The sequence below is a fragment of the Cetorhinus maximus genome, chromosome 30, assembly GCF_964194155.1.
Source record: "Cetorhinus maximus chromosome 30, sCetMax3.hap1.1, whole genome shotgun sequence".
In the NCBI taxonomy this organism is placed as follows: Eukaryota; Metazoa; Chordata; class Chondrichthyes; order Lamniformes; family Cetorhinidae; genus Cetorhinus; species Cetorhinus maximus.
In genome coordinates this window covers 11,878,856-11,900,124 of record NC_135908.1, presented here as the reverse complement: position 1 = coordinate 11,900,124, position 21,269 = coordinate 11,878,856, and the positions used below count along the sequence as shown (strand labels likewise).

At 42.6% G+C, this 21,269-nt stretch overlaps 1 protein-coding gene and 1 pseudogene across 4 annotated transcripts in view; both read right to left on the bottom strand.

Moving 5' to 3' along the window:
* Nucleotides 1–5,710, bottom strand: part of LOC144670073 (dual oxidase 2-like) — a 120,718-nt gene extending 115,008 nt beyond the window's left edge. For 3 of the 4 annotated variants that reach the window (XM_078532462.1, XM_078532461.1, XM_078532465.1), the window contains exon 1: nucleotides 1,098–1,317. The gene's annotated coding sequence lies outside the window, so the exon portion shown is untranslated. Of the gene's footprint in view, nucleotides 1–1,097; nucleotides 1,318–5,686 lie in introns of those variants that run through there. The other variant, XM_078532464.1, reaches the window with a different exon arrangement.
* LOC144669941 (meiotic recombination protein REC114-like) lies at nucleotides 5,690–17,620 on the bottom strand (annotated as a pseudogene).
* Between the last annotated feature and the right edge of the window lie 3,649 nt (nucleotides 17,621–21,269).

Genomic DNA, 21,269 nt, shown 5'->3' with positions numbered 1-21,269 from the left:
CCACCCTCTCTGTAACTGTTATAATGTAGCAAAATGTGGTGCACAATCTGCACAAAGCAAAGCCTTACAAACAGCAACCAAATCTATGTTTTTAGTGATGATGGCTGAAGGATGAGCAGGGGCCAAGGGGACTTTGTCTTAACCAAAAGATGGCACATCTGACAATACAACACTCCCTCAGTCCTGCACTCAAATATCTAAAGTATGTGCTCAAGTCCTGGTTGGGGCATAGAGGTGAGATTGCTACCACTGCACCAAGGCTGTCACTATGGTGTAAGTTTTCAACTCACTGTCTGAGCAAGAAACTGGAGCTCAGCTGTCCATTACAGACACTGCCCATTTAACATTTAGATCAAATTAAATGAAAATTTGGTGATTTTATTGGGTGACTGGCTAACAATGCCAATTTTATGCCGAGATAGCGAGTTCATGCTTGCCAGATCCATCCCCGTGATAAAGTCCCACCACCCACTACCTCCCACTAAAACGAGAGAACAAGAAGAGAGAGGCAGGAATAGAAAAGAACAGAGATAGAAAGGAAGTGAAAGACAGAGAAAATGAAGAGCAGCAAAGGGTGGCAGAAGAGAAATGCTGAAGCAGCAGAAGTATATGACCAGGGATAATGGAAAACAGAAACAGAACACCAGGACATGAGACAGAGAGAATATAGGGAGATGGGTAGCAGCGGAGGAGGTGGCGAGAGAGAGAGAAAAAGGTGAATAAAGCAGAGGCAGATGATATTTACAGATTTTACTGGTTCATCCTGAGCAATTTTCTTCACTATATTTTATATAAATAACATGGCATTAACAATGTCAATTTGCGAGTGAAAATGGCTGATTTCCAATCATACTAACTCTAAATATATAACATACACATAGCGCTATTTTCATGTTACAGATAAAATGTCTTAGATTATATTTGTTACTTTTATATTATATCTAAAATTTGTTATAAGTAACTTTCACATTGCATGTGAATTTCACACTTCACTATAGAAATGACCCTTTGTTCACAGCATAAAAAGTTAAAAACTGGTTAAAAATAGTGGAATCAAAAGTGTTGTAAAGCAGTTTGAAAAGGAGACAAAAACATACCTTGTGAAAACTTGACTGCTATATGTTATACATGCAGAGCTTTACAAGCATAGGTCACTCATGCTAATTTGTTAAAGAAAGCTTGCTTTAAAGTCGATAAAGAAAGATTTGGTCTGGGCTGATTTATATTCCTTCCAAAGAAGCACAGGAGGAGCTACTGGATTTCATGAAATCTGTGATGACTGTATTGTGACGGTAAAGGAACACTCCTTAGAGGTGGCACTAAGCTGCCATTAAAATTATTCCTTTATGACACACTCCTTTGTAACTGACTAAGCAAAAGTATGCATCCAGCATTTTAATTCAGTTTTTTGTGAACCCTCCCCTGCATCCACCCCACATGAAAAGTGAGATACTGATTGTCTCAGAGCCATTAGCTTTCTGCCAAAGTAGAAATACTTTTAATCCTGTTTCCCTTTGTGCAATAGTAAAATTTCTGCTTATTTGAATCAATACAATATCCCACATCATCCCAACATTCTGGGCTGAATTTCAAAGAAGAGCAGAGTTCTCCTGGTGCCCTGGCTATCATTATTCCTACAATCTATAACACCAAAAAATAACCGGTTATTTGATCTGGCATCTCATTCTTGCTTGTGGGATCCAGTTGCATTTTCTGCCCATAGAATAATTACCGAATTTCACATTGTATCCCATTATATGAAGCACTGCTGTAAAAACACACTTGTTGCTGTGACTCAGTGCATAACACTCCTACCTCCCACTCAGAAGGCTGTGGGTTCAAGTCCCACTGAAGAAACTTCAGAGCACAAAATCTAGGCTGATATCCCAGCTCATTACTGTTAGGGGTGCTGCTAGAATGTTAAGCTGAGGTGCTGCCAACTCAGATGGATTACATGACCTGCCACTATCTTGAAGAAGTTATCCTGGTCAAAATTTAGCTATTATTATTATAAAGCATTATCTGTTCATTACCACATTGTTGTTTGTAGGATCTTTGGTGTGCATAAATTGACTTTTATTTTCTACAGTAACTACACTTCAAAAGTACTTCATTGGTTGTGAAGTGCTGAGATTATCTGAGGTTGTGAAAGGCGTTATACAAATACAGGTCTTGCTTTTGAGGTCATGGCACTAGGTACCCATGTGCTATTTGATTCCAACATGTACTCCCCCTCCCGGCACCGCATGAAATGAGGAAAGGGCTGAAGGCACATCATACAGCCAAGGCCACGGGGGCCCAGACAACCTTCTGACCATAGTACTGAAGCCTTGTGCTCCAGAACCAGTCACGCCCTTGGCCAAGCTGTTCCAGTACATCTGCAACACTGACATCTACTGAACAATGTGGAAAATTTTCCAGGTATATCTTATCTTATCCATAAAAAGCAGGACAAATCCAATGTAACAAATTTCTACTCTCAATCATATGCAAAGTGATGGAAGGGGTCATCAATCGTGCTATCAAGTGGTACTTACTCAGCAATAACCTGCTCATTGATGCCTAGATTGTGCTCCATTTGGCTCAAGACCTCATTAGAGCCTTGGTCTAAACACAGAAGAAGCAGCTGAATTCTGGAAGTCAGGTGAGAGTGACTGCCCTTGACATCAAGGCAGCATTTGACGGAGTATAGCATCAAGGAGCCCTAGCAAAATTGAAGTCAATGGCAATCAGGGTGAAAACTCTCCACTGGTTGGAGTCATACCTAGCACAAAGGAAGATGGTAATGGTTGTTGGTGGCAAATCATTTCAGCCCAGGACATCGTTGCAAGATTTCCTGAGAGCATAGGCTGCATTTGCTGTCAATGATGCGCATGCCCAGTTCTAGTGTTTAAAGAACTCCACAATTTTAAGCCATCAGTGTCTGACAGCTGAGGTAGAATATTTATGATTTATCATGATAGTGGCCTCCAACAAAACGCATGGGATTCCCACTTCTGCTACCAATTTTATCTACATTCAAATCACAATCTAACACGCATCCAGTCTGTATGCTAAATGGTTTGAGTAAGGAAACCAAGCAGCACCTGTTCATCGTGAATCCTAAATATACTGTGCCTGAAATCTGCTCCCAGTGCCGGGACAGAAATCAGTTCTTTCCTTAGAGAAGTGAGTGGCTCTGAGAAGATTTGCTCGGGATGTTTCGCTTTCTTAGGTTTTGTTGCTTTCACTTTGGGCTTGGCCTTTGATTTTAAAAAAAAAGCTTTCTGGCGGGCTGGGTGCAGCAGAGTGATGTCTGCACGGACCAATGAGCAGGCGCAGGTGGCCATTTTGCATTGACAGGAGACGTAGTGCAGGGCATATCCTAGCCCCAGTCACCTTCAGCTGCTTCATCAATGACTTTCCCTCCATCATAAGAAGTGGGGATGTTCAGAACCATTTGCAACTCCTCAGATACTGAAGCAGTCCCATGACTGCACGCAGCGAGACCTGGACAACATTCAGGCTCGTGGGATCTTGGAGAAATTGGTTCTCTGGCAGTTATTCCTCTGTAAAGAATGATAGTATTTCCTTATGATTTGGAGTTTTGGTCACATCCTCAAATTATTTGTTTACATTTTTTACTGCAAATCATGACACCATATATAGTCTCAGCAAAGTGGAGATAATTAGGTAATTCAATCAAGCTGCACATGACTGGAATTTTATGCATGTAATTAGCACTATTTAACTATCATCTACTCATTACATTTGGAGGAAGAAATGATCAACTTGTATTATCTAACTGTCCTCCATTCACCGCATTTTGGTGCAGAAGGAATCCCACTTTTAATCGGGAATAAAGCTGTGAAGCTTTGGCCATGAGGTCAGTTTGCTGTATTTCATGGAAACTCTGTTGAAGTAGATTCTGCTTGCTGAGCAGAGTCTTTCTGTACAACTCCTATTTTTAAATAGACAGTTTGCTAAGTAAATCAACGCCACTGTAACATGGACTCTGTTTGCTGCCAATCCTGTCATATAGCTTGCCCTGTCTCCAGCTCACTGGCTGACAGAATGGGGGTCAATAGTCACTCTGTATATTTTTATTTTGTTGCAAAATAAATCAATTTAAGTTGAGTAGCAGTGAATGACAAGGACTGATGCTTCAAAGGGAGCGAAAGGCAATAGAAAAACCACTTGTTATAAAGGATGAGGTTTCCTTATCAGCTTTGGTAATCTTCTCCGATGAAAATCTCCACTTCAATCTTCAATTTTTGTAATAAGACAGCTAGCTCACGAATTGTGCATAACTGTAGCATTATTGTGAAGCATGGGCGCTACAATTCAGCCTACAAGGTGACACTTGACTGAGGCTGTGATACTTCCTGGAGAAGAGAATTGGTTTGAACTTTTACACCCATTTACATTCCCAAGTTTAGAATCAGTACAAAGTATTTCTGGCCACACACTGACTTAAACTTATGGAGTGTGAATTCAGCATAAATTTCTTGGAAAATATTTCGGCAGGCATTGATGTCCATTTTTTGTCTGGCTACATTCCCACGGAGCAGAATCACAGAATTGTTGCAGCACAAAAGGAGGCCATTCAGCCTGTTAACTCAGCCATGTTATCCTTCCCACTCAGTCTCCACCCCAGTGTCCTCTGCAGCCTCCATTTCTGGTTACTGTGGACCCATGGAAAGAAATTTCAAAATATTACAACACATTTTCCACATATCACAATGTTCATTTGACATCTCACATAACAATCATAGTTCACATTCAATGCACAATGCGGAAAAAGGCAATTTGCCTCAAGCAATCTGTACACACATCCTTCCACCATTTACCACCCTGCAGCCACAAGACAGCACGTAACACAAATCTCAAAAGTGCACCTGCTCTGCCTCAGGCTTTGTTGCCTCCTGACCAAGCGGTATTTCATGAGGATTTGACACTCACCTTCCCAGTACAGCTCCAATCAGTTCATGGAACACTCTTCTGAGGCCTTTCTTTGCCTTTTTCAGTAGAAAAGCATATACGTACTGTAGCATTTAAACAAAAAATTGTCTTAAAAAGATGTTAGGGACCTTTTAAAGTTAATTTAAGAAGTTGCAGGTCACTCACCTCTCAGCACCACCTCTTAGCTGAGTCCGATCACAGCTTTTCATAATGGTATGTGATTGGTCAGGAACAGAGGGCACTGGGCACAATAGTGACAGGGTCCCAAATGCAATATTACCGTCACTACAGCATTAGCGTTTCGACATGCTAGTGATTTGCAGCAAAAAGAATGTGACATGCATAGTTAGATAAGAAGCCTTGAGTTGTGCCATTACAGCAATTTCTGGTCCAATGCCATGACTGATCAATTGGTCAAGCTTATGACTGTGAACAACGAATGCAGCAAGGGCTGATGTCTTTCTTTGACAAAACTGTACATGTTACTGCATTGATCCAAGTGGGAAAAAAAATTGTTAAATTTCACAGTAATTACATTTCCTCCTTCTTTTAAATATCCCAGAGCAACTGATATTCTTCCTCATTCACAATAACAAAACGTTGTTAAAAGGTGTTCCTTGAATATGCTTTGGAAATTTGTTATTCGTATCCCTGTGTTCAACTAAGCGCAATCCAAGAACGGAATCTGCACCTTTCTGGCCTCTGTTGCTTTGTGCATCACCTAGAGAAAAGCCAAACATATTACCAGTCACTCGTCTATCAGCTTTTTCAGTTCCTGTTCCACCTGTTCCACAAACACTGGGAAACTCTGATCCAGAAGACAGAGTTGCAGGAAAGGACCCAACTCTTCTGTGCTCAATGCTGACTACTGGTAGGCCAATGGCCGCTTAGGCGATGTAGCTCCCAGCATGGACTCGGGGAGAAAAATCCAAGTTATAGAGCTGAAACTGTTTTAACACATTTCAATGTTTGTCATTGAATTACGCTCTCTCAAGCTGCTACGGCTCTTACCAGAATGCAATCTATATTAATAAAACCTCAAGATTAACTCTGATTTTCAATTTAAAGTTAATGGAAGATCAGCAGGTCAGGCAGCATCTGTGGAGAGAGAAATAGAGTTCATATTACAGATCAAGGGCCTTTCTTCAGAGTTAAAGGAAGACAGAAATGCGATAGTTGCGAGTGGAGGGTGGGGTGGGGGAAGACAAAAGGGAAGGTCTATTGTAGGGTAGAGGTTAAATGACAAACTATTTCATGGTACAAAAGGGCAAAGGGAGTGGTTGCAGTAAAGAAACAAAAGATTTGCCCAAAGTGGGTTTGAATGGCCGATTAATGAACAGTTGTGTCCAAAAGCAACATCTTGAGAAACAAGATTAAGACTGGCACATGCAAAAAGAAGAAACAACATGACTGAGTTGACAGCCTGAAATTGTTGAACTCAATGCTGAGTCCAAAGGCTGTGACGTGTTCAATCAAAACATCAGATGATGTTCCTCGAGTTTCCGTCGGCCTTCACTGGAACACTGCAGCAGGCCCAGTACGGAGAAGTGCAAGATGGGGAATGGAAATGGCAAGCAACTGGATGCTCAGGGTCACATTTGCTGACTGAGCAGAGGTGTTCCTCAAAATGGTCACCCAATCTGCATCTGGTTTCCCCAATGTAGAGGAGACCACATTGTGAACAGCAAATACAGTATACTAAATAGAAAGAAGTACACGTAAACCGTTGCTTCACCTGGAAGGAGTGTTTGGGGCCTTGAACTGTGAGGAGAGGAGTAAAAAGGGCAGGTGTTACATCTCCTGCATTTGCAATGGGAAGGTGTTGTGGGAAGGGCAGCTCTGTTCAGTTCATTCTGAAGAAAAGTCTTTGGCCTGAAATGTTAACGCTGTTTCTTTCCCCACAGATGCAGCCAGATCGGCTGAGTTTTTCCAGAATTCTCTGTTTTTATTATTTTATGTTAGCAGTCTGTCAACATCTTTCCTATAATATCTGAGCTTTACTACCTCCATAATTTGTAAGATGAATATTGTTCATTATTTGTTTGGGAAGTTAACCAACACTCTGGTCCTTTCACATGTGTGCCTCCAGCGAAATCCCCATATAGATGTTTTGATATTGGATGTCTTGTCCTGGCTGCATCATTGCACCAGCTCCAGTTTAATAACAGGAACCTCCACAGTACTTCAGAAACCAGTGTATACGTGATGTTACAACACAATCACTTACTTTATCACACTGGCCCTTCCACTTAACAAAATACAACAGCTTCCTTCATATTAAACTCACGTACCTAAAGCCAGGTGATGAGTTGACATTTTTTATTCCTTAGTCACAGCAGCATCAATAATATAACAAGGGAAGTAGACCATTGTTTAATTGAAATTGCTACAATTACTTGCGTGTAAAAAATATCGGTGCTCAATTTTGAAACAGTGCGTTGATAAAGATCAAAATATTTTGCAACATCACATCATATCTCGTGAAATCTCAAACCGGTTCTTAAAGTTTTTATGATTTTGTTGGGTACAATGAAGGTTATCACTAACACACCCCAACCCAGAAGAAATATTTCCACTAACTGCAGAAAATATTGGCACTAAATTACAGTGACTAGAGAAACTGTATGCACAAATGCACAGTAACCAGTGAAAATCCTCCCACTAACACATCGTGACCAGAGAAAATGTTTTCACTGATGCACTGTGAACAGAGGACATGACCGGCGAAAATTTTCTACTGCACAATAACTAGAGAGAATCTTCCCAGTGATGCTCAGCAACCAATATCCCCGGGCTGCTCTATTTTTGCGTTGACAGTGGTTAATTTTTCTTCTTTTACTCCACTCTACATATCTGGGAAAAATGCAGGTGATGCATTGCCTTTTTAGCTGAGACTACCCTCAATAAACACAAGAAATGAAACAAAAAGTAAAATACTCTGCTGGAAATCTGAAATGAAAACAGAAAATGCTGGAAATAATCAGCAGGTCTGGCAGCAATCTGTGGAGAGAGAAACAGTTAACGTTTCAAGGTCAATGGCCTTTCATCAGAACTGGGAAAAGTTAGAAATGTAATCAGTTTTGAGCAAGGGGTGGGTACAAAAAGGTCTGTGATAGGGTGGAAGACATGAGAGAATAAATGACACAGAAGTTACAGAGCCAAAGGAAATGGTGATGGGCAAGAGCAGGTGTGTTGCTGTCATAAAACAAAGGTTAGACAACAATCAAAACATGCAAAGATCCAAGGAAACAAAACTATGAGGGCAGAGTCTATGATCTGAAATTGTTGAACTTCCCTGGAAGGCTGAAAAGCGTAACTGAAAGATGAGCTGATAGAGGATACTTATCATCTCCCAATTCACTGGAGTCTAGACACTCAGCTCCTACTCGTCACTAGGTATAGGTGCCGATCTTGGTAGTAGTTGTGGTTTGGTAAGATTTGTGTAGGGACAGAAAGGGCTCAATTTCCTTAACACTGAGAAACTGTTAACTTTTCCGATCTAAATTGAGAATGATCATCTTGCTATTGAGTAACTTGTCACATATCTTGACTTTTCAAAACGAAGGGTACGAGCAACAGGCAATAGATTATAGAATAATGTTCTGATGAAGAGTCATTTGGACTCGAAACGTTAACTGTGTTCCTCTCCGCAGATGCTGTCAGACCTGCTGAGTTTTTCCGGGTATTTTTGTTTTTGTTCTAGATTTCCAGCATCAGCAGTATTTTGCTTTTATCTATAGAATAATGTTTGTTTCCTGGCTGCATGAAACAAAATAGAAACAAGTCCTTTTCATTATTATGTTTCTAATTCTTGCTTTCACTTTCTCCTAACTATTTCCCTTTCTCATTGACTACCCTTTACCCTCTTCTCTCCTTAATTGTTGCATCAGCAAGTTTGGAACTGATGTAGGACTTAACGGAAAGGATATTAAAAAATAGGTAATATATGACACAGTGAAAGCAAGAAGTAAATAAAGAAAGCAAGCTTGCATTTATAAACAGACTTAAATTACTTAAAATCTAATTTTATGAACTTTATGCGTTGTTGCTGTGCAGACAAAGGTGACACACAAGTAAGATACCACTGGCATAAATAAGATGACTTTTTTAAACTTCTGAGTGAGTTTCATATTTGGCTCCCCAAGCTGTCATGAACTGAACCTGTGCCAGTCTTTGTAACACCCAGACTGGGCTCGAGCCTTCACAGCAAAGCCTATCTGCGTTTTGATGCTAAAACATGAGTCTCATTCAGAAGATCACTTTTGGCTTTCAAAAGCAATTTTAAATCGCCCTCCTGGACTGCAAAATGTCACACTGCTGCAACTCCATTGGGACAACATAGAAGAAGGAGTTTCACTCCATCAAATCTACTCCTTTCTGAGAGTACTGCTGTCTATGCTGATCTGCAAAAATTCAAACAGGATTTGATTCAAGGATACAGATTTGATGCATAGTAAAAAGAGGAAGGCATATACTTCAAAAACAGAAACAGAAATACCTGGAAAAACTCAGCAGGTCTGGCAGCATCAGCGGAGAAGAGCACAGTTGACGTTTCGAGTCCTCATGACCCTTCAACAGAACTAAGTAAAAATAGGAAAGGGGTGAAATATAAGCTGGTTTTTGGGGGCGGGTGGGGGGGAGGCGGGTTATTGGGACAAGAAGCCAGTAATAGGTGGAGATAACCAAAAAATGTCACAGACAAAAGGACAAAGAGGTGTTGTAGGTGGTGATATTATCTAAAGGAATGTGCTAATTAAGAGTAGAAAGCAGGACAGACAAGGTACAGATAAGGCTAATTAAGAGTGCTAATTAAGGCATATCGTTCACTGTCTCTACATACTTTTACCAGTTTGATAAATATCCTACCCTCAGGAAGGGCACTTTGCGTTACTGTTTGCCCCTCCTCTGTGCCTTGTCCCCGCCATTAAAAGATTTAAAAAAAGGATCTTAAAATGCTGAAATTAATGGCAGTCACTTCATGCGGGAACGCCATGTGGCAACTGGTAAGTCAAACCTTTGTACCAATTGTGTAGATGGCATCTGTGCCACGCACAGCTAATCTCAGCAGTGCCAGTGCTGCAATTGTTACCGACTTTAAACTAGAGCTCACCTTACAATAAGTGGGCTGCCTGTGCAGATCAAAAGCAAGCCACATGAGAAGCTGAGAGGTGATTCTTTCGCTGGCTTTCCTTTCCCTGTGGATACCAGCTGATTACTGCCTCCTCACACCAGCACAGCTGACACTGGGGCCTCAGAGGAGCAGTCAGTGCAAACCCACTGCTAACTAATTTGTATGCACTATACATTGAAATGCCAACACATTCAGGCCACTGTAAATGCCTATGTTATCATGGCTTTGCATAATTCATGTCCCCAGGGGAAATTCCTTGAATAAAACTGATGGCAAAATTGCCTAGCAGTTACTATCCAATCATGGGAGAAACCGTGAGCCTATGAACTTCTCTTTTGAATGTATATCCACTCATTCGGCCTTCAATGGGAATGGATTTTTTTTTACTTCAAGGAGATTCAAAGCAACAATTATTCAGTTCAGATGGATGAATGAAATTAGGTATTCAAGATGTTTTTGGACTTTCAGCATTTAGTTATCCAACGTACATAATCCCTGACCGGATTAAGCAAAGGTTATTATTCACTCACCAGCATTTAATAATTTCCTGGAACAAAAACGAATTTGAAAAGTCAATCCTCTGAAGGAGTGAAATGCAACATAGAAAAATGAGGACACGCAGGTCCACCAGCTCAGCTGCATTTGCCCTGACATGTCAAGAATTTAGGCAAAAGAAAAGATTCATGACTGAGTCATTTTCTCCGGCACATACAAAAGGTGCAGATGTCAATGCCTTGCATTCAAGCATCGTGACTGAAAATTTCACATGTAGGATTTGACCAATGGCGACAACTTTGTAAGCAAACTGCTGTGCGTAGACCCTGCTGGGAATTGTATAGGCCCCTCGGGCTGTACGGCTCACAATGAATGTCTGCATTGAATACTAATTGTATTATAATTGTATTGAAGCACCTCAGAGTGCAACATGATGTATGTTGATAACTCCAATACCATTGCACTGTCTGATTGTCTGTAATGACCACATTGAAATGATTATAATATTCATTGATTGTATTGAAGCACCTCATGATTCATGTGTAAAAGTTGAATCTGATTGCACTTTTTGTGATGGCGATTTAGAAAAGTTTTGTACTGGTCTTCCAGATATTTTATGAATTAAAGTTTATTTATCAAAAAAAAAACTGCTGTGCGTAGACCCTCGGTACGCAAACACCAAGTGTCACTACGTGCTGAGATTCTACCTGTCCTCGGTGTTGTGAAGGATGGGTCTGGCCACGCTGCCGCGGAACGCTCCAAGAAGTTGGACCGTGCCGTACCACCTGTCCCTCATGGAAAAATTTATGCAGAGAGACACCTTTGACCACAAGTCCATCAGGCAGTGGTTGGCAAGTGACGTCTTAGAGGCCCTGCGGGAAAAGGAGAGGGTGGATCCTGTCGAAAGGTTCCCCGAGCAGACTGTCAAAGTCATTTGGCAGAACACCTCATCGCCAGAACTTTCCAACAAGCACCAAGACGTAGCTTGGCTGGTGGTGAGAAAGGCCCTCCCCGTCAGATCCTTCCTACACACCAGGAGTCTCACCCCCTCTGCACGTTGCCCTCGAGGTGGCTGTGGTGGGAAAGAGACTGTTGTTCACCTCCTTGTGGATTGTGGCTTTGTAAAGAAGGTCTGGCGAGAGATGCAGTGGTTTCTGTCGAGGTTCATCCCGAGCAGTGCTGTGACACAGGATTCTGTGCTCTACGGGCTGTTCCCAGGGACACACAGCGAGACAAACATCAACTGCAGCTGGAGGATCATCAACTCGGTAAAAGACGCTCTTTGGTCTGCCCGAAACTTGTTGGTCTTCCAGCGCAAAGAGTTGTCCCCGACCGAGTGTTGCAGACTGGCACATTCCAAGGTCCAGGACTGCGTGCTGAGGGACGCACTAAAGCTTGGGGCAGCCGCCGCAAAGGCGCAATGGGGAAAGGTCGCTGTCTAAGACCTTTCTGCCATAGTGCACCGAGGGGATGGGAAAGGTATAGGCCCCTCGGGCTGTACAACTCACAATAAATGTATGTAGTGTATACTAAATGTATCATAATGGTATAGGAGCACCGCAGAGTGCAACATGATGTACATCGATAACTCCAATACCATTGCACTGACTGTACCATACCATATTGAAAAGACTGTAATATTCATTGATTGTATTGAAACACCTCATGATCCAGGTGTAAAAGTTGAAAATGATTGTACTTTTTGTGATGGCCATTTAGAAATGTTTTGTAATGTTCTTTCAGATATTTTATGAATAAAGTATATTTTTTGAAATAAAAGAAAAACAAACTGAACTCCAGCCAGATGTTTACTGTAGACCATCTCAGCTCATGAAACAAAACCTCAGTCCTTTTCCACATAAAGCAGGGATAACCTATAATGAATAAAATTGCAAGCCTTTCCCGACTGTGCAATTAAATATCTGACAAAAATAACAAATTAATTTCTGCATTATTGCAAACATCGAAGAGTAATCAGAGTGCTCATTTTCACTCATGTCCCCTTTAAACATTTACTTTCTTCGTCCTTGGGCTGAGAGGGAAGCAGCAAGGCTCCATTTACTACTTTTCCCTGGCTGCCCTTGCGATGGTCATGGCCCTCACTCTTGAGCTGCTGTAGTCTTTGTGATTATGGTACTCCTGCAATGGCATTAAGTAGGGAATTCAAAGGGGATGACCAAATGAAGACAAAGCAATGGTGATGCATGCCCAAATCAGGACGGAGCGTGACTTGAAAGGGAAATTCGGAGATATGGTCTGATAACATTGCTGCTTTTGTTCTTCTCAGTGGGCAGAGTTTACAAGGAAACCAAGTGCTGTCGATGCGACCTTGAGGGAGTTGATGCAGTGCATCCTGTAGTTGTGCGTACTGCACTGGTAGACAAGAGGGTGAATATTAAGTCAAGCGGTGGGACACCAATTACATTAACTGCTCTGTCCTGGACGGTGATGAGCTACTTGAGTGTTGACTGTTGTTGCACATACCCAGTGCTGAGTATTCCATCTGGTACCTGACCTGAGCATTGTAAACGATGAAGATGATTTTAGGGGTCACGAGGTGAGTTTTCTCTTTATGGCATATATGCACCAATGTTACCTGTCGCTTGACAGCTCAAGTCTTGATGTCATCCAGGAGCTGTTGTAGGTTGGCATGGACGGCTTCATTATCAGAAGAACTGTGAATGAAGCTGAAACTGTGAAACCATCAACAAACAGCCCCTTTCCTGACCTTATGCCAGGGAGTCATCAATGCAGCAACTGAAGATTACCAAGGAACTCTACTGTGATACGCTGGTGCTCCAACAACCACACCACCTTTCTCTGTGTCAGACCATTACTCCTGCTATCGAAGAATTTTCCCTCCGACCCCTACTGAGCTTACCTTTGCTGCTCATGGTAATTATTTCAGATATCACAAGTGGATTTCTTCAAAGCTAATAAAAGGTAAAAGTAATCTGAATAATCTTGGCAGCTTTCACAATCTCGGTCATATGCTCTTCATGTGGAAAGGGCTGGGGTTGATGAATATTGTAGAGGATTGCTAGCAATTTAGCACTTAGTGCTTTTGCTGAGGTAGTAGCCTAAAGTACAGGCATGAAAATGTAACAGCTGGGATCGCTTACCAACACTAACACGAATAGCAATGCTTCTCACACTGTGCAGCTTTTAACGTGAGCTACTCTGTAACACCACTTGCAGATAAGTTGCTTGTCAGTGGTTTAAGAGATTTCACAGGTACAGGGCATTCATGTTATTGAGAGGGACCATCTTGAAAATTTTGATAGCATGTTAACATTACACACTTACACATACTCTTAAAACGTTTCAGGTAGATTCAGCTCAATCATGGTGTTAAGCCATTAAATTGCAGCAAAATAAACGGGGGTGGCACAAGTGGGGCTATTTTGCCCTTTGCTAACCGACCTCTAGCTCCAAACTTCCAGAGTGGCTTATGTCTGTTGGCTGACTCAACTGTAGAGCTTGGTTCTGATTTGTGCCATCAGGATTCTGTACATCGATATACTGAATGAGCTTCTGCACACAGTTAGAGCAGTGTACCAGTGCTTGTTTATGAGAATCTCCACTGAACTGTACTTGGAACATATGGCTTTCATTCAAGAAGAGAGCAAAACATGAACAAAGGAGGATTTTAAAATGCACTTTCCAAAAATAAAACCTGTTTGGCAGAATAGAATAGTTCTGACTTGCCATAGGTAAACTAAAAATAGGTCAAAGTTCCTGGATATCAAATTTGTTCAGATACTCTACAATTGGGCAGTGGATAGCATTCCTCCCTTTGAGTCAAACGCTCTGGGTTCTTTGATGACCAAGGAAGGTGCATTTATTAAGTTGCCAAACAGGTTGATTAACAACCTGCGGTTTGCAGGTTTCTAACACACGTCAATGGTAAGAACGGGAGAGATTCCTGGTCAGCCATGTGATAGAAAGAAAGTCGAGTCCATACCATCATTATCTATAGCTCCATGCTACAACGTGTATGTAAAAGTGCATGTTGCCCAGCAACTCAGACTCCATAGAACCATGGAACACTACAGCACAGAAAAACAGGCCATTCGGCCCTTCTAGTCTGTGCCAAAATATTATTCCGCTAGTCCCATTGACCTGCACCCAGTCCATAACCCTCCAGACCTCTCTCCAGACTCCCTTGGTGAACTGTAACACACCATCACTCTACCATTTGTAAACAGGAATTTTTTTAATGTTTTAAGTCTTAGATATCGCAGCATTAAATCTCAAATTATTTTAAATTCCTCACTAAGTTTTTATTTTCTCTGAGGCAGATAAAATGACAGGGAGATAAAATGATATATTATGCATTTGTCTGCAGTACAAAGATATTTAAGCGATTATTTTTATCAGGGTGATCCCACGGACGGAAAACAATAGTTATGAGGAAAGACTTCAGATTCTGGAATTATTTCCATTTGAGCAGAGAAAGCCAAGAAATAACAAAACAATGGTTCATATTTTCAAAGTGCCTTTCACAACAATAGTAAGTCCCACTGTGTATTATTGCTAATGAAGTACTTTAGAAATGTAGTGACTGTTGAAATATAAGAAACATGGATGCCAATATAGTAGGAAAGTGGAGACTGAATAAAGCCCTTTAAAACATAAAAGGTTCTGATAAGAGTGAAGAGAGAGAAAAACTACATCCTTCTGGTTGGGGAATCAGCAACATGGATTCATCAATTGTTCCTAAGAGAAAGAAGCAAGGTTAGAACAAACATACTAATGCAGTGGGTTATTGGACCACGGAATGCTTTGCCAAAGTGTAGAGGTAGAGATCACTGCATCTTTTGTACGAAAATTAGATAAATATTTGAGTCAGAGGAAGATACAGGACAACTGGGAGAGAAGGGCAATGGGATTTGTAGTGGATTGCTCAAAGTATTGCAGCAGACATGACAGGGTGAAATTAATTTTTCATGGAGACACAAAATATAGCCTACTATATATCCTACCTAATTTTCAATGGAGTAGAAAATGGGGAAGGAGTCGCCAATCTATTATTGGGTTTTGCAAATACTGTAGTTGAATTTCAACCCCATTGGAACAAATGGTCCTGTTCTGTGCTGGAAAAGTTCTACAGTTACGACAAAATATAACGGAAGCTAATGGAATAAAAGGGACAGTAGCAACATGGAGACAAAAATGTCTGAGCGATAGGAAACGTAAGCGTAATGGATGTTTCTTAGACTGGAGAGAGGTTTGTAGTGGAGATCCCCAGGGGTCAGTATTGGCAGGCTTGCTCTTCCTGGTATACATTAACGACCTAGATCTTGATGGACAGGGCACAATTTTAAAATTCGCGGATGATACAAAACTCAGAAGTATTGCGAACTGTGAGGATAGTGTAGAACTTCAAAAGGACAGAGGCAAGTTGGTGGAACGGGCGGATAACTGGCAGATGAAGTTCAATGTGGAGAAGTATGAAGTGATACATTTTGATAGGGAGCACGTGGAGGGACAATATGAAATAAAAGGTACAATTCCAAAGGCGGTGCAGCAGCAGAGGGACCTGGCTATGTATCACTAAAGGTGGCAGGAGAGGTTGGGAGTGTGATTAATAAAACATTCAATATCCTAGGCTTTATTACAGGGGCATAGAATACAAGGGCAAGGAGGCTCTTAGTCAAAGAGGTTATTACATTTGTATAAAACACTGGGTTACACTCAACCGGAATATTGCAATCATTTTTGGAACCATTGGACCACTTTAGGAAAGATGTGAAAGCATTAGAAAAAGTACAGAAAACATTCACAAGAATGGTTCCAGGGATGAGGAGCTTCAGCTACGTAGATAGATTGGAGAAGATGGGGCTGTTTTCCTTGGCGAAGAGAGGCCGAGAGAAGATTTGATAGAGATGTTCAAAATCATGAGGGGGTCGCGACAGAGTAAATACGGAAAATTAGTTCCCAATCGTCGAATGACCGAGAATGAGAGGGCACAGGTAACGGGCAAAAGAAGCAATGGTGACATGAGGAAAAACTTCTGTATGCAGCAAGTGGTTAGGATCTGGCATGCACTGCCTGAGGGCGTGATGGAGGCAGGCTCAAACAAAGCACTCAAAAAGGAATTAGATTGTTATCTAAAAAGGAAGAATGTGCAGGGATACGGGGAGAAGGCAGGAAAATGGCACTAAGTGAGGTGGTCATTCAGAGAGCCAGTACAGATATGAAGGACTGAATGGCCTCCTTCTGTGTTGTAGCAGTTCTGTGATTCTGTGAATCATTTACGTGATACTAAGTTTTAATAAAATACTTACTAACTGCGGTAACTTAACATAAAACTTCCATAGAGCTGAATTTCAAGGCACAATACAGTCAAGGAAAACTGAGTCACTTTAGGCAGTGCTGCACTTGGTGCTAGTAAAGTATTGTAAAATTTAAAAAGGATATTAAAATAATAAAATAAAAGGTTCCAACTTGATCTGCAGATTAAAAAGTAAAAACACTTTAAATGATGGAAACCTGAAACAAAAAATATTGGAAACCTCTGACTAATGTAGCTATTTTCACATTCTTTGCTTCTCTTCATTCTTGAATTTCCATTGCCTGCTACGAAGTTTATCTCACAAGGTTTTCCATTGGGACTTTCTCTCTCTTTTCTTCCGCCTTCTCTTTATTCCAATTCGATTACAATCTTTTACTTTTTCGGTTCTAAAGGGAAGATGGAAGAAAAGAGAGAGAAAATCCCAGTGGAAAACCTTGTGAGATAAACTTTAAACCAGGCAAATGGAAATTCAAGAGCAAAGAGAAGCAAAGAGTGTGAAAATAGCTACATTAGGCAGAGGCAACCCAAGAGATGATGGTGAGATTGATTAAAAGCTTATCCATCAAGTTTAAAATTAAAACAAGGAAGCTGGTAAAATAGGATGGGCCCCACTGGTCCTGAAAAACTGACCTGCAACTCCTTAGCTTAACTTTAGACTCAAGGAGCACACAATCTGCTCTACGTACTGCTTTTCACTACTTGTGAGCTTCAATCAAGGAAAATCCTTCCTGAAAAATTAAGGCCATCAGCACCATTCTCAGTGGACCTCGTGCAGCACAGGAAATTAGAACAATGGTTTGAGTTGGAATACATTCCAGATGAAGGTCTGTAAATTTCCATTTTCTGTAATTGGCTAACAACCCAGAAGGCCTGAGCTAATGATCCAGGGGCATGAGTTCAAAACCCATCGAGGCAGTTGAGGAATTTAAATTCTATTAATTAAATAAATCTTACCCGTGGGTTCAGACCCACCGCAGCGAGGTTGACCCTTAACTCCCCTCTGACAGAGCCAAGTGAACCTCTCAGTTGTATTCAAGAAGGTGGCTCACCACCACCTCCTCAGGGGCAATAAATGTTGGCCTTGCCAGTGCCACCCACATCCCTGAATGAATAAAAAAAAGTTTAAAGATCTATATGAAATAAGTTTGAAGACTTATGACCCAGTTGTTGGCAGGCATGAATACATGGCTACTGAAGGGCATTGGCTGAAGGTGTTTTGAGTTCAATTTCCACACAGTTCAGTTCAATAAATCTGGTAATATGTGGTTGACGCTGGGGAGAATTATCATGAAAGCCGCCAGATTGTTATAAAAACCCAAATGATTCACTAATGTCTGGGGGAAGGGACTTTTATTCTAGTCTCACAGTGGGTACTCTTAAAGCTGTTTTTAAAAAAAATGCATACAAAGGTGTTTGGATTTATAAAAGGTATCATAAAAATGCAAGAAAGGCGTGATGCCACTCCTTCACCTAAGTCAGTGGTTAGCCCCCAGCTAGAATGCTTTGTCCAGTTCTGGGTATCAATTTGTGAAAAGATGTCAAAGTTTTGGAGAGGGTGCAGAAGAAACCTAAAGAACCAGATGTGCTGAAATGTATAAACACTAGGGTGTCCCTGTAGGTTTAAATGAGGAATGCTGAAGCTAGAAATTCGAGATTGGCAGGTTAGTAAGCTGTCGCATTCTGAGATCCACACTCAGTGCCATGCGCCGTCATATGAACACACTCGACCTCTCCCTCCAGCAGCACCGCCGCACCCTTTTTCAAAGCTGCGCGTGCCCCCAGTTTCATTTTATTCTTCGCCTCATCCGTCGCCTCAACAAGAAACTTTTTCTCTTTCTCTCAAGTGCTAAGGAACGCAAACTCCAACAACTCATCGACACCAACACCCATCTGGGACCCTCCACCCCTGCTTGTCCCTCCGTCCCCACCCCATCTTCCGATCCCAGCCCCAGCCGCGTATTCACTATACCCCCTGACCTTCCCCTCTCCGATGCTGAACATTCAGTGCTCAGCAAAGGACTTAGTTTCATACCCTTACGCCCTCATCTCAATGAATTTCGGGCTCGGCATGATGCTGAACTCTTCTTCCGCCGTCTTTGTCTCCGTGCTCACTTCTTTGGGCAGGAGTCCTCTCCCCGTTCAACGGATCCTTTTACCCACCTCCAATATTCTCCCTCCACCTGGACCCCTCCCTCTGGATTCTTGCCTTCTCTTGATCTTTTCATTGAGAACTGTCGGCGTGACATTAGCCGTCTCAATTTCTCTGCTCCTTTCACCCATTCTAATCTGTCTCTCTCTGAACTCACTGCACTCCGTTCTCTCAGGTCCAACCCCAACATTGTCATCAAACCCGCTGACAAGGGTGGTACTGTTGTTGTCTGGCGCATTGACCTCTACCTCGCGGAGGCTGAGCGTCAACTCGCAGACACTTCCTCCTACCTCTCCCTGGACCATGACCCCATCACAGAACATCAAGCCATTGTTTCCAGGACTGTCACTGACCTCATCTCCTCTGGAGATCTTCCTCCCACAGCTTCCAACTTGATAGTCGCCCAACCTCGGACGGCCCGCTTCTACCTCCTACCCAAAATCCACAAACAGAACTGTCCTGGCAGACCGATCGTGTCAGCCTGTTCCTGCCCCACGGAACTCATTTCTCGTTATCTTGACTCCCTTCTCTCTCCCCTTGTCCAGTCCCTTCCCAACTACATCCGTGATTCCTCTGACACCTTACGTCACATCAACAATTTCCAGTTCCCTGGCCCCAACCGCTTCCTCTTCACCATGGATGCCCAATCCCTCTACACCTCCATCCCCCACCAGGATGGTCTGAGGGCCCTTAGCTTCTTCCTTGAACAGAGGCCCGAACAATCCCCATCCACCACTACTCTCCTCCGTCTGGCTGAACTTGTTCTCACACTGAACAATTTCTCCTTTAACTCCTCTCACTTCCTCCAAATAAAAGGTGTGGCTATGGGTACCCGCATGGGCCCCAGCTATGCCTGTCTCTTTATGGGGTATGTGGAACATTCCTTGTTCCAGTCCTACTCCGGCCCCCTCCCACAACTCTTTCTCCGGTACATCGATGATTACTTCGGTGCTGCTTCATGCTCTCGTCGGGACCTGGAAAAATTTATTAATTTTGCTTCCAATCTCCACCCCTCCATCATTTTCACATGGTCCATCTCTGACACTCCTCTTCCCTTCCTTGACCTCTCTGTCTCAATTTCTGATGATAGACTGTCCACCAATATCCATTACAAGCCTACCGACTCACACAGCTACCTCGACTACAGCTCCTCACACCCCGCTTCCTGTAAGGACTCCATCCCATTCTCTCAGTTCCTTCGCCTCCGTCGCATCTGTTCTGATGACGCTACCTTCAAAAACAGCTCCTCTGACATGTCCTCCTTCTTCCTTAACCGAGGTTTTCCACCCACGGTCATTGACAGGGCCCTCAACCGTGTCCGGCCCATATCCCGCACATCCTCCCTCACGCCTTCTCCTCCTTCCCAGAAACATGATAGGGTCCCCCTTGTCCTCACTTATCACCCCACCAGCCTCCGCATTCAAAGGATCATCCTCCGCCATTTCCGCCAACTCCAGCATGATGCCACCACCAAACACATCTTCCCTTCACCCCCCCCTGACGGCATTCCGTAGGGATCGTTCCCTCCGGGACACCCTGGTCCACTCCTCCATCACCCCCTACTCCTCAACCCCCACCTATGGCACCTCCCCATGCCCACGCAGAAGATGCAACACCTGCCCCTTCACATCCTCTCTCCTCACCGTCCAAGGGCCCAAACACTCCTTTCAAGTGAAGCAGCATTTCACTTGCATTTCCCCTAACTTAGTCTACTGCATTCGTTGCTCCCAATGCGGTCTCCTCTACATTGGAGAGACCAAACGCAAACTGGGCGACCGCTTTGCAGAACACCTGCGGTCTGTCCGCAAGAAAGACCCAAACCTCCCTGTCGCTTGCCATTTTAACACTCCACCCTGTTCTCCTGCCCACATGTCCGTCCTTGGCTAGCTGCATTGTTCCAGTGAAGCCCAACGCAAACTGGAGGAACAGCACCTCATCTTCCGACTAGGCACTTTACAGCCTTCCGGTCTGAATATTGAATTCAACAACTTTAGATCTTAAACTCCCCCTCCCCCCATCCCCACCCCGTTTCTCCCCCCTCCCTTTTTTTTCAATAATTTATATAGATTCTTCTTTTCCCACCTATTTCCATTATTTTTAAATCTAAAACTAAAACTTTGTTAGTCTTTCCACCCCACCCCCACTAGAGCTTTACCTTGAGTATCCTGTCTTCCATTCTTAATTAGCACTTTTCCTAGACAATATCACCACCTTCAACACCTCTTTGATCCTTTTGTCTGTGACATCTTTTGATT